The sequence below is a fragment of the Macaca nemestrina genome, chromosome 15, assembly GCF_043159975.1.
Source record: "Macaca nemestrina isolate mMacNem1 chromosome 15, mMacNem.hap1, whole genome shotgun sequence".
Classification (NCBI taxonomy): Eukaryota; Metazoa; Chordata; class Mammalia; order Primates; family Cercopithecidae; genus Macaca; species Macaca nemestrina.
Genome location: NC_092139.1, coordinates 43,365,395 through 43,387,967, shown reverse-complemented (window position 1 = coordinate 43,387,967; position 22,573 = coordinate 43,365,395). Strand labels below are relative to the sequence as shown.

The 22,573-nt window shown below is 37.2% G+C and overlaps 1 protein-coding gene across 2 annotated transcripts in view; it reads left to right on the top strand.

Annotated features, from left to right (window-relative positions):
- The window catches only part of LOC105481528 (p21 (RAC1) activated kinase 5), a 301,595-nt gene that overhangs the window by 110,648 nt on the left and 168,374 nt on the right, over positions 1–22,573 (top strand). For both annotated transcript variants that reach the window (XM_011741164.2, XM_011741165.3), the window contains exon 2: positions 21,434–21,583. The gene's annotated coding sequence lies outside the window, so the exon portion shown is untranslated. The remainder of the gene's footprint in view (positions 1–21,433; positions 21,584–22,573) is intronic.

The window sequence follows — 22,573 nt, the reverse complement described above, 5'->3', positions numbered from 1 at the left end:
TGTCGCCCAGGCTGGAGTGCAGTGGCACAATCTTGGTTCACTGCAAACTCCGCCTCCTGGGTTCACACCATTCTCTTGCCTCAGCCTCCCAAGTAGTTGGGACTACAGGCGCCCACCACCATGCCCAGCTAATTTTTTTTGTATTTTTATGAAATAATTTTAGGCCTACAGAGAACTTGCCAAAAAATGGTATAAATATTTCCGTGTATTCTTCATCCCTAATATTAGCATTTTGTGTAACCATAGTACAATTACCCAAAATTGGAATTTTAAATTGGCACAATACTATAAATGACGAATTTGTATTATTCTGTAGTGAGCCAGATAGGAACTGTTTTAGGTGTCTGTCACTAAGACTTAATTCCACTATTGTAGTGAGAAATTAGTCACAGACAATGCATAAACAAATGAAGGTATCTATATTCCAATAAAATTTTACTTATTAAAAAAAAAACAGATCTAGGAAGGATTTGGCCATGGACTATAGTTTGCCAACTCCTGCTGTAAACTAAACTTATAGACCTTATTTGATTTCATCAGTTTTCTCATTAACATCCTTTTTCTGTTCAGTCCAAGATCCAAAATGTGTTTAGTTGTTGTCTCCTTAGTGTGTTGCAATCTGAGTTATTTTTCCTTCCTCTTTTGTGAATTTGACTCTTTTGAAGTGTACTATTCAGCTATTTTGTTACATATCCCTCAATTTGGATTAGATTCTTGTGATTAGATTGAGGTTGTCTATGATACAGATGTGTACACATGCATGGGTTAGTATACATATGTATATTTCCTAACTCTGAGAGAACCTACAGTTAATGACACTCCAGTAGCAAAGAGCACACCTCTCGTTTTAGTTTATTTGTGCACTATAACAAAGAACCTGGGATTGGGTGACTTAGAAACAACAAAATTTATTTTGCGTGATTCTGGAGTCTGGGAAATCCAAGATCAAAGCACTATCAGGTTCAGTGTCTGGTGGAGGCTCCTTCTTCATAGATGGCACCATCTCGGTATCTTCACATGGTGGAAAGAATGGAAGGGCAAAAGCAGCTCTCTGAAGCCTCTTTTATGGTCATTGATCCTGTCCATGAGGGCAGGGCCCTCATTGCCTAATCACCTCCGAAGGGCCCCACCTCTTAATATTATCGCCTTGGGGGTTAAGTTCTAATATATAAATTTTGGGGGAACACATACACTCAAACTATAGCACTTAGCACCCAGACTTTGGTGGTTTCTAAACACCATTCTCCAACAAAAGAAAACAAGGTTCCTTGAAGAGTGATTAATTCCATGACTGGGGCAGGGAAACTATGAGAACTGCTCAGAATTTTTGTGTCGCCAAAAAGGAAGGTAGCACTCAAAAATAATAAGAACATGTACACAGGACACGGAAACCAACATGCAGGAGCTCCAAGTGGCCGAAACTAGAAAAATTGGGGCAACCAAATATAAAATTGTTTTGCATTATATACAAGAATTTTACATTTTAACCCTTAGAATAAAATAAATATCCACATGTACATGGTGATATAAATAAATAATTGGATAAATAAACAAATGGGGGAGAAGGGACAGCTCTCCTTGACTGAAGAATTCTAATTAATAAACATAGAAGGAATGAGAGAAACAGAAAATTACCATTTGTCAAAGAGTATAGTAATAATTGTGGCAGACACAATCTACTGGTAGATACTAAAAATATTGGGACAAAGTTTGTAGAGAACAGGATGTTTGCATAGTCTTGAATGTCATCCTCAAGATATTTATTGATTGCAAAGGGAAAAATATAGTAACATTTTACTGTGTGACAGACCACACCTTCAAATGAAGAAGGTTAATGTCACCAGTAATAACACATGACATCATGAACCTCCTACTTCAAACATTGATTTGGTTAATCAGTGAAAAGATTTTGCCCTTGGGTCATCAGTTTGCAACATTTACCATATAGTACACTTTTGATAGTACTTGATTTGCCACAGCTTTGCCATTACAAAAGTAAAATAGAAATAACTTATGCTTTTCTACCACTTAAAAATAATGTATTTTTTTTTTTTGCCAATTAGAAAAATGTTGAAGTATGACTCATTTACAGTAGATTAAATGAAGTATATACATGTTTGATATTCCTTGTATTCAAATGCTAGGATTGGTAGAATTTCTAGAAAGAAAACAAAGGTCATACAACTTCAGTAACTACACTAGATTTAAAAATTATGAAGAATCTAATTGGCGAAGCCTTTGGACCAGGCATTCCAAACTCACAACTTCTACTTTTACTATTCTGTTGAATTAATCATATCCCAGGGCATACCTCTTTGGTGTCTAGCATACATAGCTGATCATCATTTTTAGTCACTAATACTTTTTTTCTTTTACTCTAAGTTCTGAGATACATGTGCAGAACATGCAGGTTTGTTACATAGGTACACATGTGCCATGGTTAGTTTGCTGCACCTATCAACCCGTCATCTAGGTTTTAAGCCCTGCATGCATTAGGTATTTATTCTAGTGTTCTCCCTCCCCTTTGGTCACTAATACTTTTAAATACTTGGTAAAAACCCTTATGCCTTTCCCCTTCAGCCATATAATCAAAGTTGTATCTATACTTTTATTTGCTTAAAAAAAATCCCTGTACTCAATTTTGACCTGCATTTAGTTAACATCATTTTCACTTAGAACCACTTATTCTTATTAGGATTTCAGTTTATTGAACACTACACCCAAGGTAGATGAATTTCAGAAGTTAAATCGCTATATGGAAACCATCACAAATATAGACAGAGCTGCTGAGCATATTACTTTTTGACTATGATGTTTCTAAGTCAATTGAACTGTCATTGTCCTTTATATATATTTCAGTTGACTTCTTAAATTGAAACTTCTAAGCAATCATATCCAAGAAAAGTAGCCAATGGCCCACCAAACAGGATCTATAAACCTTAAAAGACGTGAGTTTAGAAGTTGCGTCTGTGGATTCTAACTTAGTTGGGAATTTGTTTAGAATGGGAAAATTATTTATGACAAATTACCAAGTTATAAAGCTGACAATGCAAACATCACAAAATCAGAGAGACAATGTACCTTTATTAAGAAACTGCCCACCCCACGTCTATAATACCTTGACTCCTACAAATATGGGCTGTAAATGTTTTGATCATCTCTCTACCTTCAAATACAAAAATTATTTTGAAACATCCTTCTATAGAGAAAATAGAAATATAACACAGCCATTCCTCTAGGATGTCAGATTACATTTTTTTCTTATTACTGAAATTTTTAAAAATGCCTTTTGGTGTCATAACTTGTTATTTGTAATGGCACATACTTTTTTTAGAATTATCCAATTCTGGAAAATCTTTGTTGCATTTCTTGACTATAACATATCAGTGCACTTAAAATTTACTCGTATAATGGTTAGTTTTAATACTTTTTAAACTGATGAACTACATCACCAGTTGCTCATCAATGTCTTCCTTGTTCTGACTATGATGAGTTTATGTTCTCTTCATACTTGTTATATTTTGTGTCAAATCTGTAAGAATTTAAATATTTCCCCATGTTCATGATTCACTCTTCATTAATTAAATTTATCAAATAAGAACCAAACCATTACTTCTATTCAAAATTTTCCTTCTAATAAATTTTTGCTTTTGATGTGTGCTGAAAATTCTTTTGCTGTTAAGGGCTTCTTGATATCAGAATAATTTTTATCGATTTAATCATTTGATTGTTTTTTCATGTTCCATTCTTTCTTAGCTTTTCTTTCATTATATAATAAATAAATTTAAAGATGACCAAAAAGGTACAGTCTTATTTTTATGCAATCAAAGCAGAAAAGTTTAATTTTTCTCTTGTTTTAATAATAACCTTCAAAACATCTTTCTTTATTGCAGTTAAATGATATATTCTAACCTTGTCAATTTTCTAAAGCAATTTTTTGTAATTACCTTCTAGCATCCTTAGCACATAGTTGCACCCGTGTTGCAGGGCTTATTAAGCTATATAAAAGGCAGACTTCCTCCAGGCACATACATCTAGTGCTGCAGGGCAGTTATATGCAATATGCCCTCTTGTCCTGCATCTTTGTTTTTGTGTGTGTGTTTCATTTTATTTTTAAAATTTTTTAAATTTTTAATTTTTGTGGGTACATAGTTAGTGTATATATTTGTGGCTTATGTCAGATAGTTTGATACAGGCATGCAACGTGTGATAATCACTTCCGGGTAAATGGGATATCCAACACTTCAAGCATTTATCCTTTGTGTTTTCAACAATTCAATTATACTCTTAGTTATTTTAATATGTGCAATTAAATTACTTTTTACTATAGTTATACTGTTGTGCTAGCAAATACTGGCCTTTTTCATTCTTTCACCCTGGATCTTTGTGCTGTGATGCCGGTTGAGTCAGCACACGGAGATGCTGGAGAACTCCTAGAAGCCATTCCTACAGTGGAATGACTAGCAAGGATGAACTATAGTGGAAATTGAGTGCAAAAAACATAAATATATCCCATTAATTACAAACCAAATGCATCACCAACAACCTCCCTTTTAGCTGTAGCCCCCAAATAACCATAGCTACCCCAACTCCAAGCAACACCTAGAGAGAAATGTGATACTGAAAGCTGGACTGGAGAGAGAGGATTATCTTAACCAGTCATTGTTAAAAATTCTTGTTTTTATATATTTTGTGAAGATACATAACCATGTGAATATATTTCTAGGGTTTTTCCCAGGCCCATAATGTCCATGAACAAGTGAGTGGCCTTGAACTTTTGGTTTCATCGGCTTCATGCAACATACACCTCTGTTCCTTATTGTGCAAGAGAATATCGAAAACCAAGTCAGTGAGGACATTGATGACAAATAAGTAGCTGAGGGTTGGCAATTCAAAGAAAACAAGTGCCTTGAAACCTTGCACTTGAGAGAAGTTTCTCAAATTTGACAATAACTTTTAAAAATATAATAATTTGGTACTAAAAACATAAATAAACATTCCTAAACTACAAATTAAAAAAACATTTTTTTTTTTTATCAGCCAAGCTGGACCTTTTTTGGAATAGGCCTGTGGAAGTAAATAACCTGGATTTTGTGGTTTAGTCATTCATTTATGATTCAGTTTCTGTTACAAATTTTCTGATACATTTGCAATGTGCAAACAATCTAGAATGGAAGGGCAGTGCTGTTTTCCACAGACTAAGATCAGCTGACATGAGGTGCTACTGCATTACTCATATTTGGGTGAAGAGGAAACATCCTGAGTCAGGTCTCTTTTGCCGTGAAAATATTACATAACAAGAAGCCACACATTTATTTATTCATTTATTTAGCTCACATACCTGCGAGGTTCAGCTGATCTAGTCTAGACTTGCTCATGCATCTTCAGGCAACAGCAGTGGGTAGACTAGATAGCTCAGGTGCTTTGCCAGGGTTTGTACATACTTGTCAGGTGACTGTTCCCTAATCTAGGAATGCCTTTGGCTGGGGTGACCAGGGCCACAGGGCTTCTCTTCTTATGTTTCTCATTCTGCATCTGCCAGCCTGGACATGTTTTCATGATGATGGCAGAGATGCAAGAACAGTTTGAAATGCACAAGTATTTGAAAATATGGGGATGTCGGTAATGTCCCATGGAGCAAATCAAATCACATAGCTAAACCTAGAGCCAGAGAGGGAGTGACCTATAATGTTACCTGAAAAAAAAGGATGTATACAGTGAAAGATGAAGAATTGAGGCCATATTTTATTTTTATAATCTATCATGGCATCTGGAACTGAACCCTTGATTTTTCTAACCAACACGTTTAAATCTGATTCTCTCCAGCTCAGTAAATAGCACTCCCATCCATCTTGATGCTCAGGCCAAAATACTTTCCCTTGCACCTCAAAGTCATCAATGAGTCAACTAAAGTTTCAAAATACATCTAGAATCGAACCACATCTCACTGTTCCCACTACTACTACTGCCCTTGTGCAAACCCGCTGCCATCCTTCACCTGTGCAAACTTGATAGCCTCTTAACTAATATTCCCACTTTCAATTTTTCCCTCCTGCAGTGTTTCCACCAATTCCAGGACAATTTTTAAAATGTGAATTAGGTCATGCACCTGCTGCTCCAAGCTCATCAATGGCTTCCTCATTTTATTGGACTTTATTGTAAGACCAATAAAATCTTCCAACAGATACCAGGCACGGTGGTTCACACCTGTAATCCTAGCACTTTGGGAGACCAAGGCAGGAGGATCACTTGAGGTCAGGGGTTCAAGGCCAGCCTGGCCAATATGGTGAAACCATGTCTCCACTAAAACTACAAAAATTAGCCAGGCATGGTGGCACACGCCTGTAGTCCCAGCTACTCGGGCAACTGTGGCAGGAGAATCACTTGAGCCTGGGAGATGGAGTTTGCAATGAGCTGCGCTCCAGCCTGGGCAATAGAGCAAGACTTCATCTCAGGACAAAAAAAAAAAAAAAAAAAAAATTCTTCCAAGATTCTACTAGACTTAAAGTAAAATCCAAAATATTTACTGTAGCCTGAAAAGCCATACGTGGTCTGGTCACTGGCTACTTACCTTGCCTTGTTTTTATACCTCTCTTTCCTCACTGACTCTGCTTCAGCCAAACAAGTCTTCACTGTTATTTATAAACACTGATGACCTCAGGACATTTGTACATGCTAACTCACTGGTCTGGATGACTGTTGACCCTGCTGCTGCCTATAACACTCACTCACTCAGCTTGTTCAAGTTTCCCTTCGAATCCCAACTCTTGGGTGCCTCCTTCTTAACTTCTTTCTCTAGTAATTTTCCGTCACTCTCATTCTAGACCAACTCTTTTTCTTTCTTAATAGTACATGTTAATAGTGGATATTATAATATATATTTGTTGAATTTTTAAAAATAACCTAAAGGAATAAAGTTCTAGAAGCATTACACCTAGAATGAAGATATTTCCAAATCATGATGTATGGGAGAAGTGACAGCACAGCAAAACCCTACCACTGAAATATTACAGTCTATTGCTTCTGGACATTTTAAATATGTAGTTTTTGTGATAGCTAAGTATTGCCTTTACCTGGAAAGCTTTTAGTCATGCTCTATTTTCTGTACTATATTTCCCAGTTAATATTGGAAGTACATTTTAAAAACACACACACAAAAAACTATGCATGGCTTTGATAGCAAGCCTTGTGCTACATTATTATTATTATTTTTTTTTTTTTGAGATGGAGTCCTGCTCTGTCACCCAGGCTAGGAGTGCAGTGGCGTGTTCTCAACTCACTGCAACTTCCGCCTCCTGGCTTCAAGAGATTCCCCTGCCTCAACCTCCTGAGTAGCTAAGATTATAGGCACGAGCCACCATGCTTGGCTAAGCTATTTTTGTATTTTCAATAGAGATGGGGTTCACCATGTTGGTCATGCTGATCTCGAACTCCTGACCTCAGGTGATCCGCGAACCTCAGCCTCCCAAAGTGCTGAAATTACAGGTGTGACCTACCACGCCTGGCCAACATTCTTGCTCCTATGTAACTGTGGAGCCCTCAGGGAGCACTCTGGCTTGCTAGGAAAATCTGGATCACTGTTAAATGATGCCAAGCCCCAGTCCTTCAATTGAGCCAAGGGAAGAGGAGCCCATATAATGGTGGGAAACCATTTATATCCAGGGTTTAATCCTTCTGCTGTGCTACAGAGGTCTTTGGCAGTCTCCAGAAGACCAGGGGTCAATTTTTAATGTTTTATTTTGCATGTTTATTGAGATAAAATGTATGAAACATAAAATTAACTCACTTAAAATGAACAACTTAGTGACGTTTAGTACATTCAAAAAGTTATGCAACTACCACCTCTATCTAATTCCAAAACATTTCCATTTCTCCAAAATAAAACCCTGTACCCATTAAGCAGTTACTCCTCATTTTCCTGTTCCCAAGTCTCTGGTAACCACAAATCTGCTGTCTGTGTCTATGGATCTACCTATTCTGCATAGTTCATATAAGTACACTTATAAAATATGTGACTTTTTGTGCCTGCCTTCTTTCCCTTGACATGTTTTTGAGGTTCATCCACACTAGCATGTATGCATACTTTATTCCTTTTTATGTTGAATAACATCCCACTGATTGGATATACTACATGTTATTTATCCACTCACCTCTTGATGGTCATTTGAGTTGTTCCCACCTTTTGGCTGTTATGAATAGTATCATTATGAACATTCCTATACTACATTTCTGTTCAGTGCCTGTTTTTCAGTTTTTTGGGGTATATACCTGGGAATGGGATTGCTGTTATCACAGTGGCAACATAATTTTTTACTGTGTAAAATAAAATATCTAGGATTATTTTTAAAAGGCAATAATGTCGATACAGAGCTATCAAAACATGAAATAAAATAAATGTGTGTTATGGTGATATATATTCCTTGATTTTGCAGTATAAGAAGATCTAATGGCAAGTTTACTAACTGCCTTGCATTAAAGTATACATGATATTTCAAGGCATCTGCAACACTTGTAATATGAAAGGGTTTGTGTTTTTTTGGTCATAGCTCCTTCCAGTATTACTGGGATTTGTTGCCTGTTAAAGACTAATAAAAATAAAAATAATTTTTTTTCTATCCAAATTCATGGAATCCTTGAAGTCTATCTAATTGGGCCCAGGGACAGTTATGACCCCCAGTTAAGAATCCCTGTTTTAAAGAAGGAGAGTGGAGGGGCAGTTCCAAGATGGCCGAATAGGAACAGCTCCAGTCTACAGCTCCCAGCTGAGCAAAGCAGAAGATGGGTGATTTCTACATTTCCAACTGAGCAAATGGCACACCAGGAGATTATATCCGACGCCTGGCTCAGAGGGTCCCATACCCATGGAGCCTCGCTCATTGCTAGCACAGCAGTTTGAGATCGAATGGCAAGGTGGCAGCAAGGCTGGGGGAGGGGCGCCTGCCATTGCTGAGGCTTGAGTAGTTAAACAAAGCAGCTAGGAAGCTCGAACTGTGTGGAGCCCACCACAGCTCAAGGAGGCCAGCCTGCCTCTGTAAACTCCACCTATGGAGGCAGGGCATAGCCAAACAAAAGGCAGCAGAAACCTCTACAAACTCAAATGTCCCTGTCTGACAGCTTTGAAGAGAGTAGTGGTTCTCCCAGTACAGAGTTTGAGATCTGATAACGGACAGACTGCCTCCTCAAGTGGGTCACTGACCCCCAAGTAGCCTAACTAGGAGGTACCCCCAGTAGGGGCAGACTGACACCACACACGGCCGGTAACCCTCTGAGATGAAGCTTCCAGAGGAATGATCAGGCAGCAACGTTTGCTATTCAACAATATTTGCTGCTCTGCATCCTCCGCTGCTGATACCCAGGCAAACAGCATCTGGAGTGGGCCTCCAGCAAACTCCAACAGACCTGCAGTGGAGGGTCCTGACTGTTAGAAGGAAAACTAACAAACAGAAAGGACATCCACACCAAAACCTCATCTGTACATCAGCATCATCAGAGACCAAAGGTAGATAAAACCACAAAGAGGAAAAAACAGAGCAGAAAAACTGAAAATTTTAAAAATCAGAGTGCATCTACCCTCCAAAGGAACGCAACTCCTTGCCAGCAACAGAACAAAGCTGAATGGAGAACGACTTTGATGAGTTGAGAGAAGACGGCTTCAGATGATCAAACTTCTCCAAGCTAAAGGAGGAAGTTCGAACCCATCGCAAAGAAGCTAAAAACCTTGAAAAAAGATTAGACGAATGGCTAACTAGAAAACCAGTGTAGACAAGTCCTTAAATGACCTGATGGAGTTGAAAACCATGGCATGAGAACTACGTGATGAATGCACAAGCTTCAGGAACTGATTTGATCAACTGGAAGAAAGGATATCAGTGATTGAAGATCAAATGAATGAAATGAAGCAAGAAGAGAAGTTTAGAGGAAAAAGAGTAAAAAGAAATGAACAAAGCCTCCAAGAAATATGGAACTACGTGAAAAGACCAAATCTCCGTCTGACTGGTGTACAGAAAGTGACAGGTAGAATGGAACCAAGTTGGAAAACACTCTGCAGGATATTATCCAGGAGAACTTCCCCAACCTAGCAAGGCAGGCCAACGTTCAAATTTAGGAAATACAGAGAATGCCACAAAGATTATCCTTGAGAAGAGCAGCTCCAAGACACATTATTGTCAGATTCACCAAAGTTGAAATGAAGGAAAAAATGTTAAGGGCAGCCAGAGAGAAAGGTCGGGTTACCCCCAAAGGGAAACCCATCAGACTAACAGTGGATCTCTCAGCAGAAACCCTCCAAGCCCAAAGAAAGTGGGGGCCAATATTCAACATTCTTAAAGAAAAGAATTTTCAACCCAGAATTTCATATCCAGCCAAACTAAGCTTCATAAGTGAAGGAGAAATAAAATCCTTTACAGACAAGCAAACGCTGAGAGATTTTGTCACCACCAGGCCTGCCCTACAAGATCTCCTGAAGGAAGCACTAAACATGGAAAGGAACAACCAGTACCAGCCACTGCAAAAACATGCCAAATTGTAAAGACCATTGATGCTAGGAAGAAACTGCGTCAACTAATGAGCAAAATAACCAGCTAACATCATAATGAGAGGATCATGTTCACATATAACAATATTAACCTTAAATGTAAATGGGTTAAATGTTCCAATTAAAAGACACTGACTGGCAGAAAGGATAAAGAGTCAAGACCCATCAGAGTGCTGTATTCAGGAGACCCATCTCACATGCAGAGACCCACATAGACTCAAAATAAAGGGATGGAGGAATATCTACCAAGCAAATGGAAAACAAAAAAGCCTGGGGTTGCAATCCTAGTCTCTAATAAAATGGACTTTAAACCAACAAAGATGAAAAGAGACAAAGAAGGCCATTACATAATGATAAAGGAATCAATTCAACAAGAAGAGCTAAGTATCCTGAATATATATGCACCCAATACAGGCAAACCCAGATTCATAAAGCAAGTCCTTAGAGACCTACAAAGAGACTTAGACTCCCACACAATAATAATGGGAGACTTTAACACCCCACTGTCAACATTAGACAGATCAATGAGATAGAAAGTTAACAAGGATACCCAGGAATTGAACTCAGCTCTGCACCAAGTGGACCTAATAGACATCTACAGAATTCTCCACCCCAAATGAATGGATATACAGTCTTCTCAGCACCACATCACACTTATTCCAAAATTGACCACATAGTTGGAGGTAAAGCACTCCTCAGCAAATGTAGAAGAACAGAAATTATAAAAAACTATCTCTCAGACCACAGTGCAATCAACCTAGAACTCAGGATTAAGAAACTCATTCAAAACTGTTCAACTCCATGGAAACTGAACAACCTGCTCCTGAATGACCACTGGGTACATAATGAAATGAAGGCAGAAATAAAGACATTCTTTGAAGCCAAGACTCCTGAGACTAAACCAGGAAGAAGTTGAATCCCTGAATAGACCAATAACAGGCTCTGAAATTGAGGCAATAATTAATAGCCTACCAACCAAAAAAAGTCCAGGACCAGACGGATTCATGGGCAAATTCTACCGGAGATACAAGGAGGAGCTGGTACCATTCCTTCTGAAACTATTCCAATCAATAGAAAAAGAGGGAATCCTCCCTAACTCATTTTATGAGGCCAGCATCTCCCTGATACCAAAGCCTTGCAGAGGCACACACAAAAAGGGAATTTTAGGCCAATATCCCTGATGAACATTGATGCAAAAATCCTCAATAAAATACTGCAAACCGAATTCAACAGCACATCAAAAAGCTTATCCACTATGATCAACTGGGCTTCATCCCTGGGATGGAAGGCTGGTTCAACATATGCAAATCAGTAAATGTAATCTAGCATATAAACAAAATCAAAGACAAAAACCGCATGATTATCTCAATAGATGCAGAAAAGGCCTTTGACAAAATTCAACAGCCCTTCATGCTAAAAACTCTCAATAAATTAGGTATTGATGGGACGTATCTCAAAATAATAAGAGCTATTTATGACAAACCCACAGCCCATATCATACTGAATGGGCAAAACCTGCAAGCATTCCCTTTGAAAACTGGCACAAGACAGGGATTCCCTTTGAAAACTGGCACAAGACAGGGATGCCCTCTTCCACCACTCCTATTCAACATAGTGTTGGAAGTTCTGGCCAGGGCAATCAGGCGTGAGAAAGAAATAAAGGGTATTCAATTAGGAAAAGAGAAAGTCAAATTGTCCTTGTTTGCAGATGACATGATTGTATATTTAGAAAACCCCATTGTCTCAGCCCAAATTCTCCTTATGCTGATAAGTAACTTCAGCAAAGTCTCGGGATACAAAATCAATGTGCCAAAATCATAAGCATTCTTCTACACCAATAACAGACCAACAGAGAGCTAAACCATGAGTGCACTGCCATTTGCAATTGCTTCAAAGAGAATGAAATACCTAGGAATCCAACTTACAAGGGATGTGAAGGACCTCTTCAAGGAGAACTACAAACCACTGCTCAACAAAATAAAAGAGGACACAAACAAATGGAAGAACATTCCATGCTCATGGATAGGAAGAATTAATATCGTGAACATGGCCATACTGCCCAAGGTAATTTATAGATTCAATGCCATCCCCATCAAGCTACCAATGACTTTCTTCACAGAATTGGAAAAAAACTACTTTAAAGTTCATATGCAACCAAAAAAGAGCCCTCATTGGCAAGATAGTCCTAAGCCAAAAGAACAAAGCTTGAGGCATCATGCTCCCTGACTTCAATCTATACCACAAGGCTACAGTAACCAAAACAGCATGGTACTGGTACCAAAACAGAGATATAGACCAATGGAACAGCACAGAGCCCTCAGAAATAATACCACACATCTACAACCATCTGGTCTTTGACAAACCTGACAAAAACAAAAAATGGGGAAAGGATTCCCTAGTTAATAAATGGTGCTGGGAAAACTGACTAGCCATAAGTAGAAAGCTGAAACTGGATCCCTTCCTCACACCTTATACAAATATTAATTCAAGATGGATTAAAGACTTAAATATTAGATCTAAAACCATAAAAACCCTAGAAGAAAACCTAGGCAACACCATTCAGGACATAGGCATGGGCAAGGACTTCATGTCTAAAACACCAAAAGCAATGGCAACAAAAGCCAAAATTTGCAAATGGGATCTAATTAAACTAAAGAGCTTCTGCACAGCAAAAGAAACTATGATCAGAGTGAACAGGCAACCTACAGAATGGGAGAAAATTTTTGCAATCTACTCATCTGACAAAGGGCTAATATTCAGAATCTACAAGGAACTCAAACAAACTTTCAAGAAAAAACAACCCCATCAAAAAGTGGGCAAAGGATATGAACAGACACTTCTCAAAAGAAGACATTTATGCATCCAACAGACACATGAAATAATGTTCATCATCACTGGTCATCAGAGAAATGCAAATCAAAACCACAATGAGATACCAACTCACACCAGTTAGAATGGTGATCATTAAAAAGTCAGGAAATAACAGATGCTGGAGAGGATGTGGAGAAATAGGAACACTTTCACACTGTTGATAGGACTGTAAACTAGTTCAACCATTGTGGAAGACAGTGTGGCGATTCCTTAAGGATCTAGAACTAGAAATACCATTTGACCTAGGCATCCCATTACTGGGTATATACCCAAAGTGTTATAAATCATGCTGCTATAAAGACATATGCACACATATGTTTATTGCGGCACTATTCACAATAGCAAACACTTGGAACCAACCCAAATATCCATCAATGATAGACTGGATTAAGAAAATGTGGCACATATACACCATGGAATACTATGCAGCCATAAAAAAGGATAAATTAATTTCCTTTGTAGGGACATGGATGAAGCTGGAAACCATCATTCTCAGCAAACTATCACAAAAACCAAACACCACATGTTCTCACTTATAGGAGGGAATTGAACAAGGAGAACACTTGGACACAGGAAGGGGAACATCACACACTGGGGCCTGTCATGGGGTGAGGGGAGGGGGCAGGGATAGCATTAGGAGATATACCTAATGTAAATGACGAATTAATGGCTGCAGCACACCAACATGGCACATGTATACATATGTAACATACCTGCATGTTGTGCACATGTATCCTCGAACTTAAAGTATAATAATAAAAATAAAAAAGAAGGAGAGTGATGATGAAAAACTCACTTCCTAGTAGCACATTTATCTCTGTATAACTCTGTCACCACTCTTCTCCCATCTCATCTTTTGTCTTAGGAAATCTAAACTCAGCAGGATCAGCTTGGACAGATGCAGATTCACTGAAGTGAAGGTTAGCGAATTCACACACTTCCAAGACATTACGATGCAGCTTTAAACTGTTATCTTTTACCATTTTAGGTGTCAGATTAAATTTAAGTTAATTTCCGTATAACTTAAACACAGGAATTAAAATAGCTTTCTAAACCTAATGTTGTGTAGTACCTTGGAGTATCTAAAGTTCTCGCACACACATCATTGTATTTAATCCTCTGGAAATTGTGTAAGTAGGTGTTATAGAGGAAGTACATGCTGTTATTACATTGGTTTTAGGATGAGGAAGCCCAGAGACAGACCAGTTTAGTCAATTAAATTTAAAAGGCAAGCACAATGGGCTAGAACCTGGGTCATCTAGTTAACACAGGCTTTAAGTGCTTTTTCTATTGGAGCAGAAAAACCAATACATCTAAACATAATTGTTCACTTGACTTTTCAGTGTAAAGAAGAGTTACTCCAAAAATAAAAACCAACACATTATAAACTGCTCTCTAGGTGGAAAAAAGAAAAAGAGTAGTAATGTGAGAATATTATAGTTCATAGTCCTAGAAAGCTCAATATTTCTATTGTCTCAAGGGCAATGTCTCAAAGAGGCCAGAAACTCAAACCAGATATTTTCCTGTAGAAAAAGGTGAGGATGTTTTCAAAAACTGAGTTTTATTATTAGCTGAAAAGAAAAATAAAATAGTGCTCAATCTGTATTTGGGGAAATCCCAAAACAGCCTATAGTTCTGTATGCTCTGAGAACTTTCTCTACAGGGGATTTCCTGCAATTGACAAACACATAAATAATTTCTGCAAAAATGCAGTCCCATATGTCACAGCGTTCTTGTTTTGAATGAAAGAAAATCCATTTGTGAGTGGGTTAGGTTTTCTACATACCAAAAGTTATTCAAATTTTTAGAGTTTCTATTATGTTGCTTTCTCCTCTGGATGCAGAACATACCTTATTTCAACAGTGAAGGAAAAGATGCTGAGCTCTGGCTATAAATATTTTATCGTATATAGAGACAAAGATCACAGAGGGGCAGATGAGTAGCAGGAAACAAATGTGATGTTGTTTTCAAATCCTCAGAGGAGGTTTATATTAAACTGTCTCTGCCAGCTTGTTTTCTGCTTGGCTTTTACACTGTCAAACCCGGTAATGGAACCCTTTTGTGTACTTGGAGATCACCTACTGGATGAGGAATGCAGCATCTAACTGAAAGTGTTAAAATTATCCTTGTTATAAAGTATACACACAGAAAAACTGGCAGAGTGATGAAGACATATTTCTAAGAAGGATGATCCATAGTGGATTTTCTTTTGGAAAGGTTCTATCCTAGTAAAGACAATAGGTTAAAAAATATGTTATATGTTGAGTTTTCTCAATTCAGTTTCTTCTTTTTCTCCTCTTACTCTAATGTCTCAGAGTTGTTGGAATGTTTTAACTCAATGGGATTTAGCATCTTTCATGATTTCATAACCCACTGGAGTTTATTTGGCGAGAACTCAATATTAATGAGGGCAAGGTCTTGAGCCCATTCTCCTTGAGGGGAGGATAAAGTCCTATTTTCCTAACATAATGGCACAGACCACGCATCAAACCTACTACTCACAAAATTGCATCTCTGGATATAAGGAAAAGTGGATGAAAGGGTGAGTAATACACCAGCTTTTCTAAAATTGCAGATCTGATGGAACCCTTCCTGTCTCTAAATTACCTTGAAATGTATTTGCATAAGGGGCTGCCATCCTTGAACGTCAGGAGGGGAAAAAAGAATGCAGAGACTGTTTATACTAGTAGAGCTGATAGTAAATCTTCCTACTGTTTTATATACAATAGAATTTTAGAGTTTAAAAATTTTTAAGTTTAAATTTTAGAGTTTTAAAACTCTAAAGTTCTATTGTATATAAAACAGAAGAAGGTTCATTAACTCTGAGATATGGATATATTATTTATATTGGTCACTTACCAATGTGCCTAATAGTATATTCATATCTCAGAGTCGGGTGCCATATGTTTTGAAGGTATATTATGAATGAGCATCTGATGGCCAACATCCGCAATATAGGAGTAAAATGTCCAGAGAATCTGTGTAAATAAAGTACAAAATGGTGGCCGGGCACGGTGGCTCAGGCCTGTAATCCCAGCACTTTGGGAGGCCGAGGCAGGTGTATCACCTGAGGTAAGGAATTCGAGACCAGCCTGGCCAACATGGTGAAACCCTGTCTCTACTAAAAATACAAAAATTAGCCAAGCATGGTGGCAGGCACCTGTAATCCCAGCTACTCGGGAGGCTGAGGCAGGAGAATCACTTGAACCTGGGAGGTGGAGGTTGCAGTGAGCCAAAATGGTGCCACTGCACTCCAGCCTGGGCAACAGAGTGAGACTTGTTCCTTGGTCTCAAAAACAAAACAAAACAAGAAAACAAAAACAAAGTGGCATAAACTTATGTGAAAGCTTAGTTATGCTTCTCTGATGGGTGTACCCCTTTTTATAACACACACACACATATCAAACCATAGAGATGCTTATCTTACATGTAAGTCAAAATGTGGGTAAGCTAGGACATTTAGGATTGTTTGTTTGCTTGTTTCTGTTTCAAATTATTCACAGATATCAGGCCATTGATTTTTGGCTTGAAGAGCTAAATTCAGTGACTAAAATGCTGCTTGGAGTGATTTTGTACTTGGTAAAAAATGCACACTAATTTTTTTTACTATTCATTATTGGCCAGGTACTCTGTGTAGGCTATTTTATAGGAAATGGTATTCATCTCCATCTTTCAGATGAGTAAATAATCTCAGGGAATAATAAATTGCCTCAAATCGTGCAGCTAGTAAAAGGTGGAGCCAGTCTGTGGATACAAAGCCAACTCCTTACTCTTGAAGGTTGGAAATGCAAATACTAAATTTAATTGACATCTGTACCTTTTGTTAAAATGTGCATTATCAACATGTTCAGAATGGTATAGCTGTTGTCTGAACATAGTCTACTAACATTCAGCATTCAGATTTCTTTCTTTCTTTCTTTCTTTCTTTCTTTCTTTCTTTCTTTCTTTCTTTCTTTCTTTCTTTCTTTCTTTCTTTCTTTCTTTCTTTCTTTTTTTTTTTGATAAGGTCTGGCTCTGTCACCCAGGCTGGAGTACAGTGGTGTGATCTCAGCTCACTGCAACCTCTATCTCTCAGGCTCAAGCCATCCCCCTACCCCAGCCCTCCCAAGTAGCTGGGACTACAGGCGTGCACCACCACACCCAGCTCATTTTTGTATTTTTTGTGGAGGCGGGGTTTTGCCATGTTACTCAGGCTGGTCTCAAATTCATGAGCTCAAGTGATCAGCTTGCCGCTGCCTTCCAAAGTGCTGGGATTACAGGGTGAGCCACCACACCCAGACCCCAGATTACTTTTTAAGTCAGTAATGGTAATATGGCTTTAGCAGAGGTATATGGGTAAGGGCTTCTTAATGGCATGTTTTAAGAGGAAGAAATATGAGAGGAGAGTTTTAGTGATGATTTGAGAATGTCTTAACGTAATTTTATGATATCTAATATTTCTTTGATTAATTTGGCTATTTGTAGTGTAAATAAAAAATTAAAAGTAGTACGAATTCTTAGAAAATAAACTCAAAATGGTTATATAGAAAATGTAATATAATGATACTAACAAAATACAGAAATTTACAAAATGCATTTAGTTTTATTTTTCTGGATCAAAGTAATACTTCTGTCAAATATGTTGAGTTATCTTATCATTATGCAGTAGACCCACACGATTATATCAATTTTAAAATTGCATTCCTTGACAAGGTGACTTGTCTGCTGATACTCTAAACTATTTGAATGGGGTATCGAAAGATACAGAAAAGAAATTACGTCTACTTGTATTTTAGCCTATTTTGAATTAATTTAAAAGCAGCTGTCTCAACCATCCTTCTAGAATTTCTCGTTGCCTGTGTAAGGCATTGCTTTTTACTAAGCCCTACAGATCCTAGCGATAATAGTTTAAAACACAGAGCATGTTTTTGAGAAGATAATTTTAGCAACAAATTACTTTCTATGAAGTACAAGTAACTCAATGTTAAAGGTAATTATTTTAAAATACTGAGAAGTAAACTAAATTGGAAAATATTTCTAAGGGGGCCTTAAACATTTTTCAAATGCACTGGAAAATAGACATGTAAAGTGTGATCCCTCCATTGTACCTCTCACAGAGTACTTGCATTTTTACAGAAAATACAAGGAACTAAGTATGAACCTTCTGTACTTGCAGTTAACTGGTGTATATAATGAAATAAAAGCTGGTATTTCTTATTCTTATCCAAAGAGAAAAATGGAGCAATTTTGTAGGAATTTAGGTTGACCTATAACGGACAAGGCAAACTATTAACCTATAATTATTTTCAGGGAAATTTTCTTTGAACTTGTCTGAAAATTGGAGGAGCAATAATTAATATCATGCAGAAGAAAATACCTGGGCTCTGGAATTTCATTTTTTATAGATATGTCATAATTGTACATATTTTGGGGATATATGTGATGTTTTGATATATGTATACAATGTGAAAATAAACTCAAGGTAATTGAAATATCCATCACCTCAAACATTTATCTTTTCTTTGTATTGGGAACATTACAATTCTTCTCTTCTAGTTATTTTGAAATATACAGTAAATTACTGTTAACTGTAATTTTCCTACGGCACTTGCAAGTATTAGAACTTATCCCTTCTATCTAACTGTATTTTTATACTCTTTAATCAACTTCTTCTCATTTCTCTTGCTCCCTACTTTCCTTTCCAGTCTCTGAAAGTCATAATTCTACCATCTACCTCCATGAGGTCTACATTTTTTTAGCTCCCATGTGTGAGTGAGAACATTTTCTTTGCCTGGCTTGTTTCACTTAATGTAATAACCTGCAGTTCCATCCATATTGCTGCCAATGACAGAAATTAATTTCTTTTTATGGTTGAATAGTATTTAAATGTATACATATACCATATTTTCTTTATCCATTCTTTCAGTGATGGAAACTTAGGTTGATTCCATATCTTGGCTATTATGAATAGCACTGAAATAAACATGGATGTGGAGATATCTATTCAATACATTGATTTTCTTTCTTTTGATATATACTCAGCAGTGAGATTGTTGGATTGTATGGTAGTTCTATTTTTAGTTTTTTGAGAAACCTCCATGCCGTTTTCCATAATGGCTGTATTACTTTACATTCCCACCAACAACATACAAGTATTTCCCTCTCTCTGCATCCTTGCCAGCATTTGTTACTTTTTTTTCTTTTTGATAATAGCCATTCTAACTGGATTGAGATAATATCTCATTGTGGTTTTGATTTGCATTTCCCTGATGATTAGTGATGTTGAGCATTTTTTCAAACACCTGTTGGACATTTGTATGTCTTCTTTTGAGAAATGTCTATTTGGGTCTTTTGTCCATTTTTAATTGGATTATTATTATTTGGATGGTTTGCAAATATTTTCTCCCATACTGTAGATTGTCTCTTCACTTTGTCAATTGTTTCCTTTGCTGTTCAGAAGTTTTTTTAGCTTGATGTAATCCCATTTGTCTACTTTTGTTTTTGTTGCCTGTTCTTTTGAGGTCTTACCCCAAAAATCTTTGCCTAGACCAATGTCTTGTAATGTTTCTTCAATGTTTTCTTCTAGTAGTTTCATAGTTTAGGTTTTACATTTAAATCTTTAATCAATTTTAAGTTGATTTTTGCATATAGTGAGAGAGAAGGGTCTAGTTTCACTTTTCTGTATATGTATATCCAGTTTTCCTAGCATCGTTTATTAAAGAGACTGTCCTTTCCCCAATGTATGTTCTTGGAGCCTTTGTCAAAATTAGTTGCCTGTAAGTGTGTGGATTTATTTCCGTGACTTTTATTCTGTTCTATTCATTGGCTTGTCTGTTTTCATGCCAGTACCGTGTTGGTTTGGTTACTGTAACTTTGTAGTATAATCTGAAATCAAGTACTTGAATGCCTCCAGTTTTATTCTTTATGCTCAGGATTGCTTTAGTTATTTGGAGTCTTTTGTGTTTCTGCATGAATTTTAGGATTCCTTTTTCTATTTCTGCAATTAATGTTATTAATATTTTGTTAGGATTGCTGGAATTTGTGTTTTTAATAGGACAACAGAGAATATAAGAAATAATATTTGCTTTCGGTTCCTGGGTCTTTCATGAAGAATGTAAAATCTGTATGTAGTCCCTTTCTACCCTAACTATAATATTTATTATTTACTCATTTAAATGGCAGGGGTATGCTGAACCATAAACAAGGTTGGGAATTTGTATAATCCTCATATAACTGTGATTCAGCCAATATGTATATAGTTGATTCTCATTATTTGTGATTTCATATTTACAGATTTACCTTCTCATAGCTTTTACATTTTTGTGCTTAATGTTGGTGATTCCATGGTTTGAAATGGCCCCATAGTGTGGGGTTGACATGCTGTCTTATGTTCCTAAGCACAATAGGCTGTCACGTGCCTTATGGAGAAAACACATGTGTTAGAAAATCTTTGTTGAGGCATGAGCTACAGTGCTGTTGATTGTGAGTTCCATCTTAATAAATCAACAATATGTATACACACTGACACACATAAAACAGAGTTATGTATTGATTATTTGACAAAAATATTGGAGCCAGAGACTTGCAGAAACCTAACCCTCTATTTCTCCTAGGAACAATGCTTCAGTATTTGCTAACTTAGTGTTTGTGGTGACTTCATAATCATAACTACTGCAAATATCAAGAATTGACTGTATTGAAAATGTATGATTACCAGTTTGTGGGCTAGGCCCCAGAGATTCAGAGAGCAAACAAGGTTCGCCATCTATTGGAGAGATGGATTTGTGATAGAATAATTATTCATAGTGGAGAAAATGCTGTGGTACAGATGCAGCCAAGGTACTAAGAGGAGTCTAATCCTCCCTAAGGTATCCAGGTAATAATACACAGATCTGTAGCTGCATGCCTGAGAAAATGACAGAAACAGTAAAAAAGAATGCACTGCATGTGGGAGAATGTAAAGTAAATGTGGCTCTATGTTTTGTTTATTTTTAAGCACAGCATAATGTTAGTGGGGTTCTGAGTCATTTTGGTACTATATTGTTACAGAAATACATTGTGGTGAAATGCTTCCACCTCTTGCCAAAATGAACACTGAGAAAAAATGAAGAAGACTGACAAGCACCAACAAAAAGCTACAGAATAGAAATAGCCACACTCCTCTGGAGTCTTTAATTCATCCACAGCCATCATATAAAGGTAGGGGAATAAATTACCTTATGGTTTTGTCCTTTTAAAATGTATTTTAAATTAAACTGTACTAAAAACACGGAAACATGCATGTATTGATTCAACAATATTCTCTGGGTGACTACTATAGGCCTGCAAACTATTGTAGGCACTGGAAACTAAAAGGGCAAGCTTATGACCTTGCAGAAACTGACATTCCAGTGATTTCAGTGGAAAGGGTAAGTAAATAAATGAAAAGGAAACTGACAACCATTGATAATGTTTATGAACACGACAAGCAGGTTAATGAGATAAGGGATGAGGGACTACTTTAGTTTGAGTGTCAGAGCAGAACACTTAGAGAATTTGAGCTGAGCACTGAGTGATAGAAAAAATCCAGCTGAGTAGGGTTTGAAGATCATACCTTCCATGTGTCACGAACCAGGATCCATGTGGATATATTCAAGGTTTGGAAACCAGGCCAATATCACTTTAAGAGAGGGGCTTTGGAGAAGCAGGATGTACGAGATGAAGCTTGAGAGCTGTTTAGATGTGGGAAAGTGTCTTCGTTTTATTTTAATAAAGATGGAAGTTATTGGAGAGTCATTAGCAGGTGAATGAAAGAATTTATATTTTTTAAAGGCCATTCTTCTTTATTATAGCCAACTAGTATGAATGGGGTTGCAGGAGCTGAAAACAGGGTGCTCTTACCCACATAAAAGATACTGCTGACTTGGCTTAGGGATGTGGCAATGGAGATGGATGAATTTGAAAGATATTTGGGCATAGATGACCACCCAAGCTCCTTATGAATCTCCAAATATAATTCTAATTTCCATATGCAGGGTATGCTGTCTACTGGTGTTTTAATATACAATAGTCAGATTATAATTTATTCCACTATTTCAAAGAACTGTTTATGATGTATATGTCTGTGGCCTGCTTCTGAAACTTAGAGGGTGTTGATGTCAAATTGTGAAAATAAAGAAAATTCTGCCCTGAAATCTCATATTGTAGGTG